Source organism: Periplaneta americana, chromosome 4 (genome assembly GCF_040183065.1).
Source record: "Periplaneta americana isolate PAMFEO1 chromosome 4, P.americana_PAMFEO1_priV1, whole genome shotgun sequence".
Lineage (NCBI taxonomy): Eukaryota > Metazoa > Arthropoda > Insecta > Blattodea > Blattidae > Periplaneta > Periplaneta americana.
The window spans coordinates 18013863-18033563 of NC_091120.1; positions in this window are offsets into that span (position 1 = coordinate 18013863).

Genomic DNA, 19701 nt, shown 5'->3' on the forward strand with positions numbered 1-19701 from the left:
TCAAACGTTTTGGTGAAGCTAACATTAGTGAAACAGAATTTTAGTAAGTCAATTCATATTTTATTGTATTAGAGTGCTTTATTTCTTCTAATCTTTATATACTTTCTTCTAATCGTGTAATAGTCAATTAAATCCCACTCGAATTTTAATTTTCTCTAGATAAATCAAAACCTCTAGTGAGATTACTGTTGATAATTTTCCTAACATTTCACGCGTAATTTTTTTTAAATTTCGTTTTTTGGTGTTGAATAAAGTTCACGTAAAAACAAGTGCCGGAAGCTTGCGTTAGAATTTGAACACGAGGTAATACAGTATAGATTTATCATTCGAAGAGGTGGAAAAATTCAGATATCTTGGAGCAACAGTAACAAATATAAATGACACTCGGGAGGAAATTAAACGCAGAATAAATATGGGAAATGCCTGTTATTATTCGGTTGAGAAGCTTTTATCATCCAGTCTGCTGTCAAAAAATCTGAAAGTTAGAATTTATAAAACAGTTATATTACCGGTTCTTCTGTATGGCTGTGAAACTTGGACTCTCACTTTGAGAGAGGTACAGAGATTGAGGGTTTTTGAGAATAAGGTTCTTAGGAAAATATTTGGGGCTAAAAGGGATGAAGGTACAGGAGAATGGAGAAAGTTACACAACGCAGAACTGCACGCATTATATCCTTCACCTGACATAACTAGGAACATTATATCCAGATGTTTGAGATGGACAGGGCATGTAGCACGTATGGGCGAATCCAGAAATGCATATAGTGTGTTAGTTGGGAGGCCAGAGGGGAAAAGACCTTTGGGGAGGCCGAGACGTAGATGGGAAGATAATATTAAAATGGATTTGAGGTAGGTGGGATATGTTGATAGAGACTGGATTAATCTTGCTCAGGATAGGGACGAATGGCGGGCTTATGTGAGGGCGGCAATGAACCTCCGGGTTCCTTAAAAGCCAGTAAGTAAGTAAGTAAGTAAGTAAGTAAGTAAGTAAGTAAGTAAGTAAGGTAATACAGTAAAGGAAAATATACCTCAGCATTTAAAAGTTTTACAGGAAGTGGATTAGAGCCAGAGGAATCCTGGGTTATGATGATGATAATGATAATAATAATAATAATAATAATAATAATAATAATAATAATAATAATAATAATAATAATAATAATAGGAAGGGTTGTAGATGAATTTCTTTATTTGACTCTTTGATGGATTTATTACAGTTACAGAGATGTAAAAAGACTCCATGATGCACAGATATTATGATAATTAATTAAAAGTTTGAATTTCATATAATTAAAATCAACAATGTTGATATATAATATGTGCTAGCGATAAACAAACGTCCATTTTCACATTTTTCACATACGATAGGGAAATTGTAACAAACATAACAGTAAGTGGAATGAGAAATAAGTTACACTAAAGAAATAGCATATATTACTGACCCCAAGCGTTCTGAACACATAAGATGCAGTTTGTACATAAATGACTAGTATATACACGTTCACGTCTGATATCGCCGCTTCAGAAGGGACTAGCCGTAATGAATTTCTTTATGACTTCTGTCTCTCAAGAATTAGGTACATATCATCTACGAGGAAGATGCTGAGTTCCACTGGTTCCATCTACAGGCCAACGGACGGAACTAGTAATGTCTCGACATTAAAAATTCAATTTAATAACAATGTTACAAGTTTTAATTTTAATTTGTAAACAAAACATTCCAGAGCTTGAACAGAAATATTGGGTATTTAGAATCTAAACTATCTTTTTCTTTAGTAAGGTTATTTAATGTTCTAGAGATGGTTAGGCATTTGTTTTAGCGGCAGAGAACAGAAATATAGAGAAGGGTCACTCGCTCAAGCAGATTTGATATTTGAGATTCAGATTTATATGACCTTATATAAGGTCCTTAATGTGACAGTCCATTGGAAAAGGGACCCTAGCTTCTCAGACCTCATTTTGCAACGACAGCATTGTCTCGACATTAAAAATTCAATTTAATAACAATGTTACAAGTTTTAATTTTAATTTGTAAACAAAACATTCCAGAGCTTGAACAGAAATATTGGATATTTAGAATCTAAACTATCTTTTTCTTTAGTAAGGTTATTTAATGTTCTAGAGATGGTTAGGCATTTGTTTTAGCGGCAGAGAACAGAAATATAGAGAAGGGTCACTCGCTCAAGCAGATTTGATATTTGAGATTCAGATTTATATGACCTTATATAAGGTCCTTAATGTGACAGTCCATTGGAAAAGGGACCCTAGCTTCTCAGACCTCATTTTGCAACGACAGCATTGTCTCGACATTAAAAATTCAATTTAATAACAATGTTACAAGTTTTAATTTTAATTTGTAAACAAAACATTCCAGAGCTTGAACAGAAATATTGGGTATTTAGAATCTAAACTATCTTTTTCTTTAGTAAGGTTATTTAATGTTCTAGAGATGGTTAGGCATTTGTTTTAGCGGCAGAGAACAGAAATATAGAGAAGGGTCACTCGCTCAAGCAGATTTGATATTTGAGATTCAGATTTATATGACCTTATATAAGGTCCTTAATGTGACAGTCCATTGGAAAAGGGACCCTAGCTTCTCAGACCTCATTTTGCAACGACAGGTAAGAAACATAGTTCATATCAAAATATAAGAGTATAATTTTCAGATTATTGTAACAAATGCCATCTACAGTCATTTTTCAGACTCTAGATGGGCTCTGTTTTTTGTTAGCACTGCACAGAGAAGAAAAGGGACCTTATCTTCCAGCATGCAATGTATTGTCAGCTGATCTATTATAACTATCTGTGTGTAAGAAGTTTTAGTGCTGGTGTCTATGTTTCATTATTCTTGTTTGTTTTCCCGTGTGTTTACCAGTTTTGTTTACAGTAATTTAACAACGGAAGATAAAATAGTCAAAATTATAAACAAGACTAACAGATGCGAGTCCTCGGGAAAAGTACTGTGTACTTTACTGCTGTAAAGCAATCGTGGCGCCATATCAAAGTGGTGCGAAATAAAAGTACATTATGCAACGAGCCTATAATGATAGTAATTAAGACGCAAGTATGTTTGTTTATGAAACGAACGCAAGCGAGTTTCATAATTTTCATACGAGCGTCTTAATTACCATTATAGGCAAGTTTCATACGACGTTTTATGCTCGACCATATTTCTAACTTTAAATTATTCAGAAGTATACATTTTATTTGTATCTGACAGAAGATCGGAAGTGACCTTGTTCATAGCTCTTGAATTGTGAAATGTGCGCAGACGCGAAAGTATTGATTTTTTCCGAGGAACAATAATGTCATTGACCTTGATGTAATGCAGAGAATGTATAACCTGGAAATTGATTTAGAATTGAAAAACGAGATGACAAATTGAATTTATTTGAATACTATTTACAATTAACGCTAATTATTATAGTAACAGAACATAACCTTCTGCGACAGTATTGGATTTCCAGCCTCCGTGACGTTTCCCTCGTCTTTCGATTGCATATCCGAGAATAATCGAAAACCTGAACTATAATGAATAGGTGTACTTTAATGATATGCATTAAAGGACTGCTACCAGGTGTATAATTACTACATTTCGGCATGGTCGAGCATAAAAATATTTATTTAATATTTATTTATTCTGGTGTAGTTAAGGCCATCAGGAATAACGTCTACAAAAAGAATAAAACGTTTTAAAAATATGAACACTACTTATTAAAAAGCATTAATTAGAAATATTAAAACACATTTATAAAAAATCGGTTTTGGGACAGTAGTAGGCCTATATCAGATGATTTAAGAAATGTTTGTGAAGAATATTCCAACGATTCTAATTCTGATTTGTGGCCTACACTTTCAAATATTTAATACGCCTGTACCCTTTTTTAAAAGTTCATAATATTATACTAAATTAATTATATATTCAATATGTTCTATTATAAAATTTCTAATACTAAATATGGATTCAGCAAAATTTCTTCTACTGGATTGTATACTGGAAGTGCACACAAAAGTATTAACTTAATACTAGGCTTTAAATTTTAAACTTAATTTTCTCAAAATGAACGTGTTTGAAACTTACAATTCAAAATGCTACATCTTCGGCAATATTTTGAATTTTAAGACCTTTCTGTTCAGCATTTTCCCACCTTTAAAATGTATACTGATGTTCACAGGTATCCGACCTACAATTTTATGATCGTGTAAGCGAATTTTCTAACAACGAGATAAATCAGAACCAAAGATATGAAAAATTGACGAACTTTGACAGAGTTCCGCTAGTTCTCAATAAGTAGATCATTATTGGGAGCCGTTAAAAAGTGCCAGAAAAAATTATTATGTTGATTAAGCATAAACTATTCTTCTAATAGACAATATCAGCTGTTTCCAGCCAAACTCAGTGTTGTTTTACAATCAAAAGAGTAGGATAAATAATTGAATTCTATAACAAGGGTATATTTATCTACGATTGGCAACAGTGACTATTATCTTCGCCATTTATTCATAGAAGTAATAACTAAAGAATCCACACTTACACCAACGAATTATCAATCACTATCGATTTGTAGTGTCAAATATTTTTGAACGTCAGTGTACCAATAACATAATTTAGCCCAAGTAGAAGCTAAGATTCCTTTTCCCATTGACTGTTGCATATACATGACTTCCGTAGTACTCGATCTGGCTCCCAGGTGACAGATCAAGCATCAGCCGGTAAAATTCTGCCTAATACAACCTTGCTCGTATACAAGCTTTATATCGCGTGAATTTGTCGTCACTCACTTGTCTAAGCTTATCAACTATCTTATTTCATGTTCAATATTAGTCTGGAGTATCTCTAATGTGTGCGGATTCGTGAGAAATACTTTGTAATAGATTTTAACGGCCGCGTCTATGGCTACAGTGCTAGTGCGCTGGCCTTCCATCCAAACGGCCCGGGTTCGATCCCGGCCAGGTCATGATTGAATTTGTAGTGGACAAAGCAGAGGTTTTTCTAAGGGTACTGCCGTTTTCCTCTCATTCCACCAACACTCTCCACTTCCCCTCACTTCATCTATCATCCGCAATAGTAAAAAAGGCTGGGGTGAAGTCTTGGGGTTCCTGGGTTCAGCCCACGTAAAAGTCAATCTAAGCCAATAGATTTTAACTCAACTAGGCACAACACGTATGCATCTTTCTCTCGCAGTGTTGAAACTGTTTACCAAGCTCGGTAAAGGTACCAGTTGGTACTTTAGCAGGTGTGAACGATGGCGTAAACCGAAATACTTTTAATCGAGATACTCACTGTTAAGATTTAGGTTCAGTGTTTACATTAAAGCTAATATCAATTTTAATTCCAATATTTGCGATTTCACGAAGCGAATTTAGGGCAGAACATTCGAAAAGTGAGATGGGGATGACTCAAAAATAAATCCCGACCCTTCACCAGCATTTTAAATAACCTTACTGTATACTGACAAATGCAGATAACCAAAAATGTAATAAGATAATCTGACCATCATGAAATCATTAGTTGTTCAATGATATGGTACTTATTATTACAAATGTGAGCTAAAGAATCAATTAATCATTCTATTCTCCTCATTAAAATATTTGTGAAGAAATGACCCCATTTTTAAGTCCATTGTTAAACAATGTAATATTAAATACCGTATTAACTTAATGACAATAAAAATACTAATTCAATTTTTCGTCCTCTCTTTTTTCTTCGAGCAATTCTAACATGTTTTGTTCGAAAAGTCTTCCAGCTCTTATATCATAGTGAATACATGGTAGAGTCAATAATTTCATAGACTATAGTCGCTATGAATGTTTGTAACATAGTAGCAACACCGCACACCCAGCATGAAAATAATCTTTGTCATTTTTGCCAATGTTGGCAATTTCTTTTTGAAAATGTTTCTGAAAGTGATATTTGAAATCAGTCAAGGGCTTGGCTCTTATCTGTTATACATTTCTGTGGAAAAATTCACACGAATGATAGTGCTACTAAAAACCCTTGATTTTTTCACAGTACACTTGTTGAATTACACGAAGATTCGAGTATTGTTCATCTTTGATACAATTGAAGACATTATTACAAAAACAACCCCAGTCATTTTTAATGAAATTGAGTTAAGGACACATTTGCTACTATTTTAAATGTTTATAGACTCCAAAGACGGCCCATGTCAAATGCAATAGACACAAGGATAAAACACCAGTTGAACGGGAATAGCTGACATGTGTTATTCTTTTATTTTTTTATTGTTTTTCTGAAAAACAGCAATTTTAACAAGGGTTGTTTTTGTAACAATATCTTCAATTGTTTCTTACACTCCGTTCAAATGCTGATGACAGATATGATAACTAATATTTTAACACATTTCATTTACACCAACATTGTTCACTCGCGTAGGCACTCTTCTACAGTTGGCATTATTTCTGGAAAAGATGCATCATGGGACCCACCCTAAATATAAAAATATGCAAAGCCGAAAAAAAGGTCAACGAAAGTAGCGTTTCGATCAATCAAATTATCGATATATATTGTTTTTATTATGTTGCCAACCAATGAATATTGTTGTAAATTAGTTTGATCATAATCTTGGCGACAATTTCGAATGCTATGGTTAAATATTTAAAAGAAGTGGATCAAATTCTCCCTGTTGATTTAAAATGTAGGCCTAGAAATGCAAATTATGGAATTATAATTAATATAAACTTTTTAGTTGCTTATCCATGAATACAGACACGTAGCCTATGTTCTATGGTTTTTAAGCGATTGTGGTTTACTTAGGAGTGAAATGTTTTCCGAAACATCTGGGATGAGAGTGAAGAAATGTAAAAGTAAACGAGATGAACTCATATGGAGAGGTCATCGGAAATTCAGGGGTTTACCGGAAAAAGGGCGTATACGTCAATATGGCGAATTGAGATACATGCAATCTAAGATTTTAAAACGCACCTGAATAAAATGTTCTACACGCACGCAGCCCTGTCCTGCAGGTATGTACAGTACAATCAAAACAAAATTTCGCTACTATAATTATTCACTACATTTTAAACCGTTTTCCCGAAGAAGGGCGTATAGGTCTATCCGCCTTTCTTCCGGCAAAGCCCTCAATTACAAAATATGATAAACACAGAAAAGTTGTGAAGTCACTCGGAAAACGGAGAAAATGAAACGAAATATCTCCAGTGAGGTCCATTATTACCAATTTTTTATTTAATTTTTTGGTCCAGGGGGAATACTAATAAAAATGTGTTTTTCTGACACACTAGACGAGTATTTTCCCTGGATTAAAAATGCAGTATAAATGGAGTAAAATCAATATTTTATAATATGTTATAAAGATGACTAATGTGAACTTAATTTCATTGTTGTAATAATTCCAATGTTGTATTTTTTGAAAGTTTAATGTTACTGTGTTTTAAGTTTAGCTTTGGTTTGTTTCTTTAACTTTACTCGTATTTTGAATTGTATAACAAATGTGACTAATATGAGCTTAATTTCATTGTTGCTGGTTTTATTAAATGATACATATTTATAGTAGGCCTATGTTTTTAGTTTTTTTAAGATGGCATACTTGATGCAATAATCGAAAATATACAATATATAATCGATACTATGGAATTCTCGGGGCAGGTCCTATAATGCATCTGTTCTCTATTTCTAGTGTAATATATGTATTGTGTAATATTATGTGCAGCGTTGCCACATTGTAGTCGGTTACGAAATTATTAATTCTACTATGTAGAGAGCGGCGAATCCTCTTATCCTTCAGGAGTACCGCAATCCTTTGCGCCGGAAATGCCTATAAATCAACCATTGTTATTCCAGCGCGCGCTATTTGACGTATATAGTTGTATAGAGAGTGAATGTAGCTTATGTAGCCTATATCAGAACCAAATATTTTTAATTTTAAGGGCCATTAACACTATCCTAAATTGAGTTTTACTTTAAATGTTCATTTCCCAAGCGTGTTGAAATGGAATAACAATGGCGGCAGATTGCGTTACTCATCCTTTAAAGATCTTACCGCCAAAATGTTTCAGTTATTTTGATGAAAAAATAAAAGAACAATGATAGCCAGCGTGTTTGTACTTGGAGAACTTTTTCTGATTAAAGATAAGTAGTTTTTACAAAACGGATTTCTAATCTATTGATAATATAACTAGTCTATTTTTTATTCTCGTCATAAAATGGAATAAATAACTTGTTTATTTTTTCAAAAATAATTATTACTCTTCCATAAGCTCGAAATTCCAGTCTGTTTGTTTGTTTGTCTAGCCATTAGAAGCTTTTCACTTTTCTTGAAGTTCCAATTGATATAGATACACAGGATTACCAATACATAAAGATCAAGGTGTGAGGCTACATCTACAACAGTCATGGTTAGGTACACTGATTTACAAGCGCGGATATTCACTAGAAATGAGTTGCTGTATTTGGACATATCATTTCTTTGGAAGAAAACTATTAATAAATGCCATTTGTTTACAATTAGATTGTCTTCAGGGAGTGTTATACAGTATTTTATGATAATCATATTCTCTGATTAATAACAAATATTATGGTTTCTCAGCTTAGCGAAGACTGGCGGAAAATGATATTTTGTGCATTTTAAAGCTCCTGGCACACTGTCAACTAAGTTTTATGTATCCAGCTAATTCCAATTACAACAACTAACTTTAATTCTGTAATTGAATTGATGTGCGCTGAAGAAGCATGATATTTATTATACTCAAGGAACATTCATTTAGCAAATTCGTTCATTACATAAGCGAAGTATGTCCATTTCAGGAGTATTCAGCTTTTACACTTTGTTAAAAAGAATAGTAAAATGCGTCACAAGAGCGGTATGTTGAAGTTTTCATGTTCGAGGAAAAGTTTGAAAAATCGAAACGTAGTTCAGCTTTTTTAATTTCCGAGAATTGAAAGAAAACATATCGCTCGTGTATCGTACATTATTTTGTGCGAAGATCGTTTATTACATACCTGAAAGAGGAATTTCTAATTAGTTGCAATGAAATCTCCATCTTGGTTTCTGTTCAATGACGGCAAATTTGCAAAACAAAAATATCTATCTTCAACATTGTTGCTTTAAAATGTTTTCTGTGTTTACTATATTCCAGTAGGCCGTGATATACGTCTGTATTTTTCCCCCCAGTCTATGATGAGTCTGGAATCTTGTTGATTTTTTCACGGCTTCCTTAATGTTACTTGCATCACGAATGCAGTAACTTTAGTGGAGTTGTAGAGTTTACTTAATTTTTGCAAATATTTAAAAATAATAATTAACATTGCAATTTAGATCTCTAAAAATAATATGTTAAAAGTCTAAAGCAGTAAAATCAATATGTCACTTAAGCGGTAAGAAGAGAGAAATTGTTATGTGTGTTAGGTTGGGAATACTGAATGTGGAATTTTAGACTTTCCGCGGATTGGTTTTGTGCGTAAACCAAGCAAATACGCACGATCTCGCACAAAATAACAAGAAATATTTAAAAGTGTAAAGGTAATGAATGAACATCTTAAAGCAGAATTACATTAAACAGTGAGTGAAAATGTTGTAAAAAGAATTATTTGAAATCCTGCGTATAATAAAAATGTATTAAAAATCTCTTCAACTGCCACTAATGTCGTTTTTGGACTGGGGCAACGCTGACATGGCATTTAGTTACGCTAATCCCTGCCTAAAGTTAACACATTTCCTTCCGCCAGTTGACACAATTATTGAATGTGAAATTACAGGATGTTTCAGAAAAATTCAAACCAAATGTATTTGTTATATTAATTACTGTAAGGGCTATTCCATCTCAAATCGACCGAAATATAGAAAAAATTGACCTTGCAATTTCTAAATAGAATGAAACTTTTTCTGTCCGTTGACAACTGTGATATAATGATTTGTGCAAAGTTTGAGTCATCAGAACTTAATAGTGTTTAAATTAATAATATTTAAATGTATCGTATTTTCATAAAATTAGCAACTTTAAACTGTTGTGACTCCGAAACCCTTTCACCCAATGATCAAAATCGTGGTTTATTTTGATGCTGAGAAATTAAAGTTTATATTGACATGTAAACAGTTTTTCTTACTTTTTATGAAAATGGAGAAATTTAGATTCTCCTTCATTACGACGCCTTTGGCAACGAAAAAATATTTTTAAAATACATGGTTAGATTCCGCATTGAAAGTACAAATAAACACGTATTTTTTACTGGTGGTACGTTGATAAGAAAGTATTGAAAATATCAAATAAAGAAAATACATAGTACGCGCGTGAACTAACCAGCTGACTGCGAGACGGGAGGTAGTCGAGAGAAGCAAGGCCAGGAGACATAAACACGTGATGTTTCGTCTAGCAGTCGTGGCTGGGCTAGCTTTATCACAAGTTTTCATAAACACAGGAGAAAAATGAAGCCCAATGCTCGCTTATCTACAGCTCTCGGCCATTGCGCCGTTCAAGTCTAGGCGTGTGAAAATAATTTATTTAATATCCTCGAAACTTATTGCCGTACCACTAAGCAAACAATGCCGAATCCCTCTTAATAATGCAAGGTTTTTTCTCAATATTTTTTTATATTTTTATGAATGATTAAAAAGCCTAAAAACAAGTAAAATCAGATTATCTGTCTCTCTGTGTACAATAAAAATAAGGATTACTTCTTAACATAACCTACCAAATGTCAGCTTCAAAATAAGCTCTCGTTTAATGTTCTGCAGTAAATGGTTCCAGAGTTCTGAGCGCTGAAAGAGACTTGTTTTTATAAAATACGCTAAATTTGTCGCTCAATAATACGAAAACCGTTTGGCTTTCGATAGTATATTTTTGAAAATGCACTCCCCTCAGCACCTTATATAAGTAGGGAAAAAATTAGAGTATAAAAAAGTGCGAGGTTTTTTACTGATCGATTTCATATGGAATAACCCATAATATCTATCTTACAAACTTCCCATAGCAACCACTTCACAGCTTCTCTTATCGAAGTACAGAAAAGTACTATACTCAGTTGTAATTTTCTTAAATCTTTACAACATATTGGTTTAAAAATAATCTTTGTTTTGCGTCTAAGTAGTGACCAATATATAGCATCTGTGTGCTGTACACTATAGGTGAAAATAATATAACATAGAATAAGCACTAAAAATTGAAGTTTCTAAGAGAGTTAACTCTTTCATTGGGTCTGGCAGCCAGTACGGACGAGAAATTTTGTTTTCTGGTGACCTTGTGATTGGAATGAATGTTTTTCGGTTTACTACACAACTGAAAGTGTTTATTTGTGGGTTTTACGTACTCAATGATTCTGTTAATTGAGGGCACAGAAGATTTATAGAGAAGTTTTCCAGATATAAAGTTCCTAGTCGTCCTAGTGCACTGTATTGTTAAAAAATTTAAGATTATCGGAATCTGGAAATATAGAATACGAAAGGCGAATGAGGATGCGTAATTTTTGACCCAGTAAATGCTAAGCAATATATTGTTTTATGTAGAACTTCTTAAAGTAAATCTGCGTATTTTATCCTTATTCTTAATCCAATAATACTTTTTTGTCATGCGAGAACTATTAATAAATTTCAATAAGCTCCCGCGAATGAAAGTGGAAGTGTACCTGCTCGTTTCCGAAGTAAAAACTTAACTTGATGATCTGTATTCGCGTACTAGACTGACATAAATTTTTCAAGTGAAAAGTTAATAATCTTTTTTCTGACATTTTCTACAAATTTATTTTCGAAATGAGATCAATTTTCATAAACTTTGTACTTACGGAGCTCCGGATGTTAACAGTTGTGATTTTAAGCTATTGAAAACGCGTAAAGGAGAGTCTATTTCAACTTCTTCCAACATAAGCTTCTCTCGCAACAGTTTCAGCTGTAACGTAACCGTCTATAAATTGATAGCGCTATATGTTTTCCAAAATGTACGAGTATCTCGAAACTTGAGTATCGTTCTAGTATTGCAGCACGTCTCAGAGTATACGGTAACTGTTACTTCCTAAGCTTACGACGTCGAAATTCGACCGTAATAGAAATAAATAATAATTTCGGCTTAGTTCGAAAGATATTACCCTTATTCTTCTCTGTGTTTGTCTTAAAAACTGTGTTTCAGTCTCTTAAGGAGTAATGTAACTGGAGATCTGAATTTACAAACATCCTAAGTCCAAAATTTACAGAATGCTGCAAATATTTATATCAAACTCTTATATATTATTTATTTACATGTTTCTTGTTTGTTTATATATTTAATTTGGTGGAGATAAGGCCAACAGGCCTTCTGTACCTCACCACCTGAATACAAATAAGCACATAAAAAAACAAATATAGAGAGAAGAATTACGTCTATTACATTGCAAGTCTATGTATTTTTCTTGCTCTCCTGAATAATTAATTTAATGGGCTTGGAACGACGTTTGTAAATTCAGGTCTTCAATTTAATTTTGGTTAACAATTTTGTTTTCCTATTTTTTCAATTTATTATTTAGTTTTTACTCTTTAAAATGATAAATATAACTATACTAAACTTGTTTCTATTTTAATTTCTCAATTTTCTGAGGAAGGGTGTAGATGTTTTAATCTAAAATCTAATTTTCTAAAAATTGTATGGATTTTGGGAGGAAAATTGTGTATTTCTTCATTTTTTTTTATTTATGCTTTGATTTTTCCTCTTTAAAATGATTTATCACATAATATGGTTCTACCAAAATTCTATTCATGTTAATTTTTAGTTTTTTATGAACTGAGAGTTCAGTACGAGCATATGTACAGACCTAAAAACAAAATTTGAGCCACTTCAAATTTCCAAGTACCATTTACAACATACTGCTCGTGCTCAGTACTTTAACGCTCATTTTCCATAAATTTAGTCTCTTTTACACAAAAGGAACATTTTTTAAGCTTCTATTTAATATAGAAATCTGTAATTTTCAGGGATTGTTTATGTGGATTTTTTTACATGTAGGCCTACTGAAACAATGTCTTTTAAATTTGTTAAATTCTAGAGATATTACAGGAAGTAATGTACTGAAAATCGTTGATAAGATGTTTTTTTTATTGGGTTATTTATGACGCTGTATCAACATCTCAGGTTATTTAGCGTCTGAGTGAATTGAAGGTGATAATGCCGGTGAAATGAATCCGGGGTCCAGCGCCGAAAGTTACCCAGCATTTGCTCGTTTTGGGTTGAGGGAAAACCCAGGAAAAAACCTCAACCAGGTAACTTGCCCCGACCGGGATTCGAACCCGGGCCACCTGGTTTCGCAGCCAGACGCGCTGACCGTTACTCCACAGGTGTGGACGATAAGATGTTGAAATGGGGAAAATTAATTCCCAGTAAGGAAATAAATTAAAGAAAAACTACTGTTTCAGCATAAAGTCAAATCATCTGTATATGAGCTTCAAAAATAAGCTGTCTAGCTTCAACAGTTTTCGAGAAAAAGTTCCTTATGTAAGACATAGTTTAACATTGTCAAAACAGGCAATTCGGTATCCCCTTAAACATCCACTAGTATAAACACAACTGCAATGCATACGTGCATAAGGTTTATGCAGAACACTATCGTTACAAGCTACATTACCAATTTAGCTGGGGTATTAAATCCTGATGAATAATGACCAAGCTCAGAGTGTTTCCTGAACACCATGTTTGTGGTTGCCATTCTGCCGCACATCGCGATAAAGTTATATCCGTTATTAATAGAACCAAGTAGGAGAGCGAGGGAAGCTTCTATGCGTCTGGCGTGCCGTGAAATAGTACATACATTTAGCAAAAGTGTAGAATACGTCATAGGCTTAATATGTATTTTCTTTTCCTGATTTATGACAATCTTATTTAACTCTTCTTAGAGTCGCATGGATAATTAATTAACCACTTAAAAAGGAAAACACAAATAGAATATATTACCCCTAAATTGAGCTGTAACTCTTAGGTGTTGAGCTCTTCATTATCTATTGGCAGGGCGCGAATTAAGATTTCTGGTGAGGGAGGAATAAAATACCAGATAGAGAATACCATACGTAACATTATTATTATCCTCATTCAATACGGCTCAACGCTTGGTTCCACTGAGTTGCTTGTCTTGCATCTTGATCGTAATAATAATTGAATGGTGAATTTGCAAAACGACTTAAGTCCACATTTTGGGGGTTTTGAGTTGAGAGCATGATTATGTTATTATGTGCAAGGGGCATCGTTTAGTAGCAGAATAACTTTAATCCAAGACTTTTGTATGGTTTTCCTTAACAGCATAATGTTTGGGGTTAAGGGGTAAGATTATAAGATTAAATTACCTTAGGGATAACAGCTTAATCTTTTTTGAGAGTTCTTATTGATAAATGGGTTTGCGACCTCGATGTTGGATTGAGTATTCTTGTAGTTAATATCATAATTGTAATATTTTTAATATCAGAAAGTAGTTTATTTAGTTCTGGACTAAAGTTGTTTTGCCTGTTAAGTACTTAAGAAACTTACATAATATGTAATTTTAATCATACACTCAGCTGACAAAATGTTTTTTGTCTGTTTTCATTGGTAATTCTTTAGATGAGAAAATTTATTACGTTTGAAGAACAGACCATGAAAATGAAAAGCAATATGCTCAGTAATCGTGCTAAACTTGTAGCTGAAGTAAAAAGTATTGCAAAATGGAGCCAAGTTAAGTATCGAGAGAGTAGATTTTCTTGCTGTCACATTTGACTACATGAAAAATGTATCCTTGCCTAACACCAGTTCAGGATATGTATTACTATCGCCAGCTTACCCTTTCTCTGTGCATAAAATGAAAACTAGTGAAATATCCTTTTGTGTTTACCATGAGGGACAGGCCAAGAAAAGTCTTCATGAGGTATGTAATTTTCTCCTGCACACTACTACAATAACTGTGTCCCATCCAATATATTAAAGAACTGTGGTTGTTTAGCGACAGTTTTCCGGGACAAAATAAGAACAACACGTTAATCAAATTCTTAATGGCAATAAGTGCTCAGAAACATTTCTTCAACATCATACTTTTCTCCATCAGAGGTCTGTGCTCTTGTTTAACAATTGCAATAAGGTTATTTTATGATTTTGGTACAAATACATTTAGTTAAACATGTTTATGTGACAGTAACCTAATAATTATGATGCAGGATTGATGTTAATTTGCAGAAAAGCTAAAGTCCTGAAGATAATTAATTTTTTTACGACCTGAAGAAGAGTACAAAAGTATGAATTTTTATATTAAAACTATTTCCCTTACATATCTCTTACATATAAAAAATTATATTGTAAAAATATATGGTTTAGCGAGGCCAAAAACAGTTTTCTTTAATTTTCTCAAAACTACTTCTAGAGACTTAAGTCATACTGCAAATTCACCATTCAATTCATCTCCATGAGCACTTAAGATAAGCTGTGTAATTCCTAAGTTATCGATTGTTGTCAGCTTGCCGGTGATGATGATACACCAATATTATTTTCTTTGCTTACTTCATACTTTACAAAGTATAATCATATTAAAACAATTATATTTTGTGAGGGGGGGGGGTCCCTGGCAGGGATGTTAATATGAATTTATGAGAGGGGGATAACTTTCCAACAGGGGGAAATCCCCCCATCTCCTCGTTAATTCGCACCCTGTCTATTGGCAATATATATATTTTGTGTAATGTTTAATTTGCAGTTATTCACCCGATTCTACGAGCGTGGCTCATAGACGTCGGTAGTGATAAGAAACGTAAGAACTTATTTCGTCTGCCTACGTCGTCTTCCACATTTCAGACACACTAGCGCGTAAACAAAGCGTTTCTGGACATGGGTTTATTAACAAAATATGATCACATGGTACCCATCTACCTACCACCGAGCCTTGTAACATTTATTTTTTTACACCCTGTATTCTATTCAACCGATTAATTGTTTAAGACTCTAAATTGAATTGATCTATGTACTATTATTCGTATATTGTACAATATTTAACTATTATACATCTCAAAGCTGCAATGGTGACGTAAGATGTATGGGAAAAAAAATGAAATGGAAATGAGGGCTTTAAATCTAAGGAAAAAATCATCTCACGAAATATTTAAAACGACACATCAGATATGCAAATAGCTTAATATTCACTTAGAGGTTTTGTACAGTTTCATGCTTTACTCCTCCCTTAAGCTAATTTTGAACAAAATAATGGAAGTGAAAAATATATCGCTAGAGACACTTTTTTAACAAACTCATGTCAGCATTTAGTTTAACGTACTGATTCTTATGTCTCCATAGCAAATCTAAAGACAATTGAAGGCAATTCAACTGTTATTGATTATCAGTAGCTGGACGAAAGCACTTGAAACAAGAGAAAACAGCCATCTGCAGACTAGCTTTCGTCTGATTCTCACTAATGTTGTGTTTACTTTGCCTCTCAGACACTGTGAACAGCTGTATGGAATCGATGCTGTCCTAAGTACAAAGAATCCCACAACATTGTCTGAAGCAGTGACAGCGATGTAAATTTTTGATGTCGTAAACACGAAACAGAACGTCATTTTCTTAGAGAAAAATAAAACAAATAAGAAACATGATGTTCATAGTGTATGTATGGTACGTTTTATATACAAAATTACAGATTCATTTACGATATCGATATTTAGTTTTCCTTACGTTTCCAAACTACATCCAGGCTTCATGTTCCGATATTATACATACTAGGTTCAAAAAGTTCCCGGAATTTGCTAGTATCATATAAACAACGTACCTTAAACATTATTCTACAGCATTCCCTTCAAAATAGTTGCCTTCCGCAACAACACACTTTTGCCAACGTTTGTAGAGTTCCTGGAAGCGGGCCTGGAAGCCATTTTGTGAAACCCTTCTTAGTGCTCTCGTCGCGTTTGCGATAACCTCTTCAGCATTGAATCTCCATTCTTTCAGATGACTTTTCAGACGGGGAAACAGAAAGTAATCAGGTGGTGAGAGATCAGGAGAGTATGGTGGGTGATCCAAAGCAGTTATGTTGTGCCTGGCTAGAAAATTCTTTACAATAATTGCGCGATGAGCAGGTGCATTGTCATGCATAAGGAACCAGTTGTTTTCTATCCACTTTTCTGGACGTTTCCTTCTCAATGCGTCCCGGAGGCGACGGAGGATTTCTACGTACAATTCTTTCGTTACAGTACGACTTTCTGGAATGAACTCATGGTGGATGAGACCCTGAGAGTCGAAGAAAACTTCCAACATAACTTTGCCTTTGGAAGTGTCCCTAGGAAATTTTTGCTTCCGAGGAGATTTTTCGATTTCCACTCAGATGACTGTCGTTTAGGGACTGGGTCGTACAAGTAGCACCAAGTTTCATCACCAGCAATAATTTTGTTTAAGAAATCACCATCTTCATCAGCCATACTGATCATGTCCCCAGCAAGAGTCATTCTTGTTTCTTTCTGTTCTGCCGACAACATTTTCGGAACTAACTTCTGAGACACGTAATGCATGTTGAGATGCTTGTGAAGAACATTGTGTACACTTCCGACTGATATTCCGACCTCTGCTGCTATCTCTTTTATGGTTTTACGTCGGTCGTCCCTCACAACATTACGCACACGCTGAGCGATTGCTTCATTTGTTGCAGTTGTTGGTCGGCCGCTGCGTACGTCATCTTTGATGCTATCGCGGCCACCAGAAAAGCGTTAATGCCAGGCATACACTTGAGTTTTTTTCATTGCCGCTTCGCCATATGCTTCTTCCAACAATCTTAATGTCTCTGCAGGAGTTTTGTGTAACAAAACACAGAACTTGATGTTTGTACGTTGCTCTGTGGACATAATTACAAAATGCGACGAACAAACAAAACACTATGATAAACAATTACCTACAACTCAAAACCAACAATCGCCATTATCAATAAACTTTAGGGAAATGACATCATGAATGTTACCAACAAAACAAATGTATAATATCCCTTGTTATATATTAATACGAAAAATGGTAGTAAAATTCCGGAAACTTTTTGAACCCAGTAGTATAACGCAGAACATGCGGAAGAATCGCACGTCTGTAAGGTTTGCCAATCTGAATAATTACGTACTTCAAGAGAAATAAAGTTTGAATACTGGTTCAAAACTTAAAATCGTCTTCAAAATATAACATTTTGACAAACGTCTATAAAATGGGAATATACAGATGTGCGATTTCAATAATTTTCAAACTGTGAAAGGGGACTAAAATTATTTCAAAATTGAACATAATTAGTTACAGTTATGTGATCACAGACCTGGGATTTTAGGGTAAATGCCTATTTTGTTCCTTAAGTGTTAATTTAAAACATTTAAAATTTGTACATGTTTCATGGCAAACCATGAAAGCTGGTAGAATTTTATGTTTTACCCTGAAATGTCTATTTGGTTCTTTAGTGCCTATTTCACGGTGTTAGTGACTAAGTAATTATTTCCACATATTTAAAAAAATTCAGTTTAAAAATGTTTGATAGTACAACAATAGAAAACACAAGCTCCACAACTCACAATCTTTCATGTCTGTATTGTGTACGCTGTTTAATAAGTTATCAAATAAACGACAATCAATATTTTAAATGATGAGCAACTGTTTCAAATTTTCTCAATTTATCAGATAACCCGCAGTACTGATCTTACTACAAAGAACATAAAACTGTTAGGATTCAGACACATTCTGTTTTCTTCACTACCTGAGTGTTTTGAGATCAGTGTTGCCAATTTAGCAACTTTGTCGCTAAATCTAGGAACTTTTAACTATTATTCGGCAACAATTTTTTTTTTCAGTGATTAAATACGGAGTTAGTGATATTTCCAGCACACTCTAGTGACGAAAATAAAAATTTCTGTATTGATAATGACGAATTTAGCGACTTTTGAACTACTGTTTGGCGACTTCCCGAATACGTCAGTTGGCAACACTGTTTAAGATAGCGATGCCTACAGGAAAATCATCAAAGAGTCACTTATACGACAGTGGCTCCTGGAATTCTCAGGGATAATTTATGACGGAAAAATATTTTTTATCCAGCACTGCAACAAATAGATATGTACCTCAACACTAAATTGTATGAATTATCTCTAGCTAGATTTTTGAAAGTGATACCTTCTTCTAGCAATATACTGTTAATTAATAGTATCAACTTACAGTATGTATCTTGGTTTTTTTTTATAAAGATAATAATTACTAAATATAATTTTGTTTTACAAAAGAAAAGCCCTAAGAATAAAGACAGGTGTGCATAAAGCGACACCACGTAAAAAGATATTCCAAAATTTATAAATATTAACGTTACCTTCAGAGTAGGCCTACATCCTTTCTATAATAATGTTTCATGTTAAAACCAATATAACGCATATTCATAATTTTAATACAAGAAAAATCAGATCTCTTTTTTTTTATCCTCTGTGACGCTCAACTGTTATAAGAAAGGAGTTCACTATTCATGTGTTACGGTCTTCAATACACTGCCTAATTAAAGCCTTAAAGGGCTAAGAGAAAATGTTCAGAACAGAATAATTAACAAAATATTTCCATACTTACACCTTCTATTAAATTGACGAACTGTCTATGCTTGTAGTTTCAATTAATTAATTATAATTTTATAACTTTTGACTTATTTCACATTTAAAGTTGAAATGTCGATATAAGAAATTAAATTATGGTTTATTTAACGACGCTCGTAACTGCCGAGGTTATATCAGTGTCGCCGGTTTGCCGGAATTTTGTTCCGCAGGA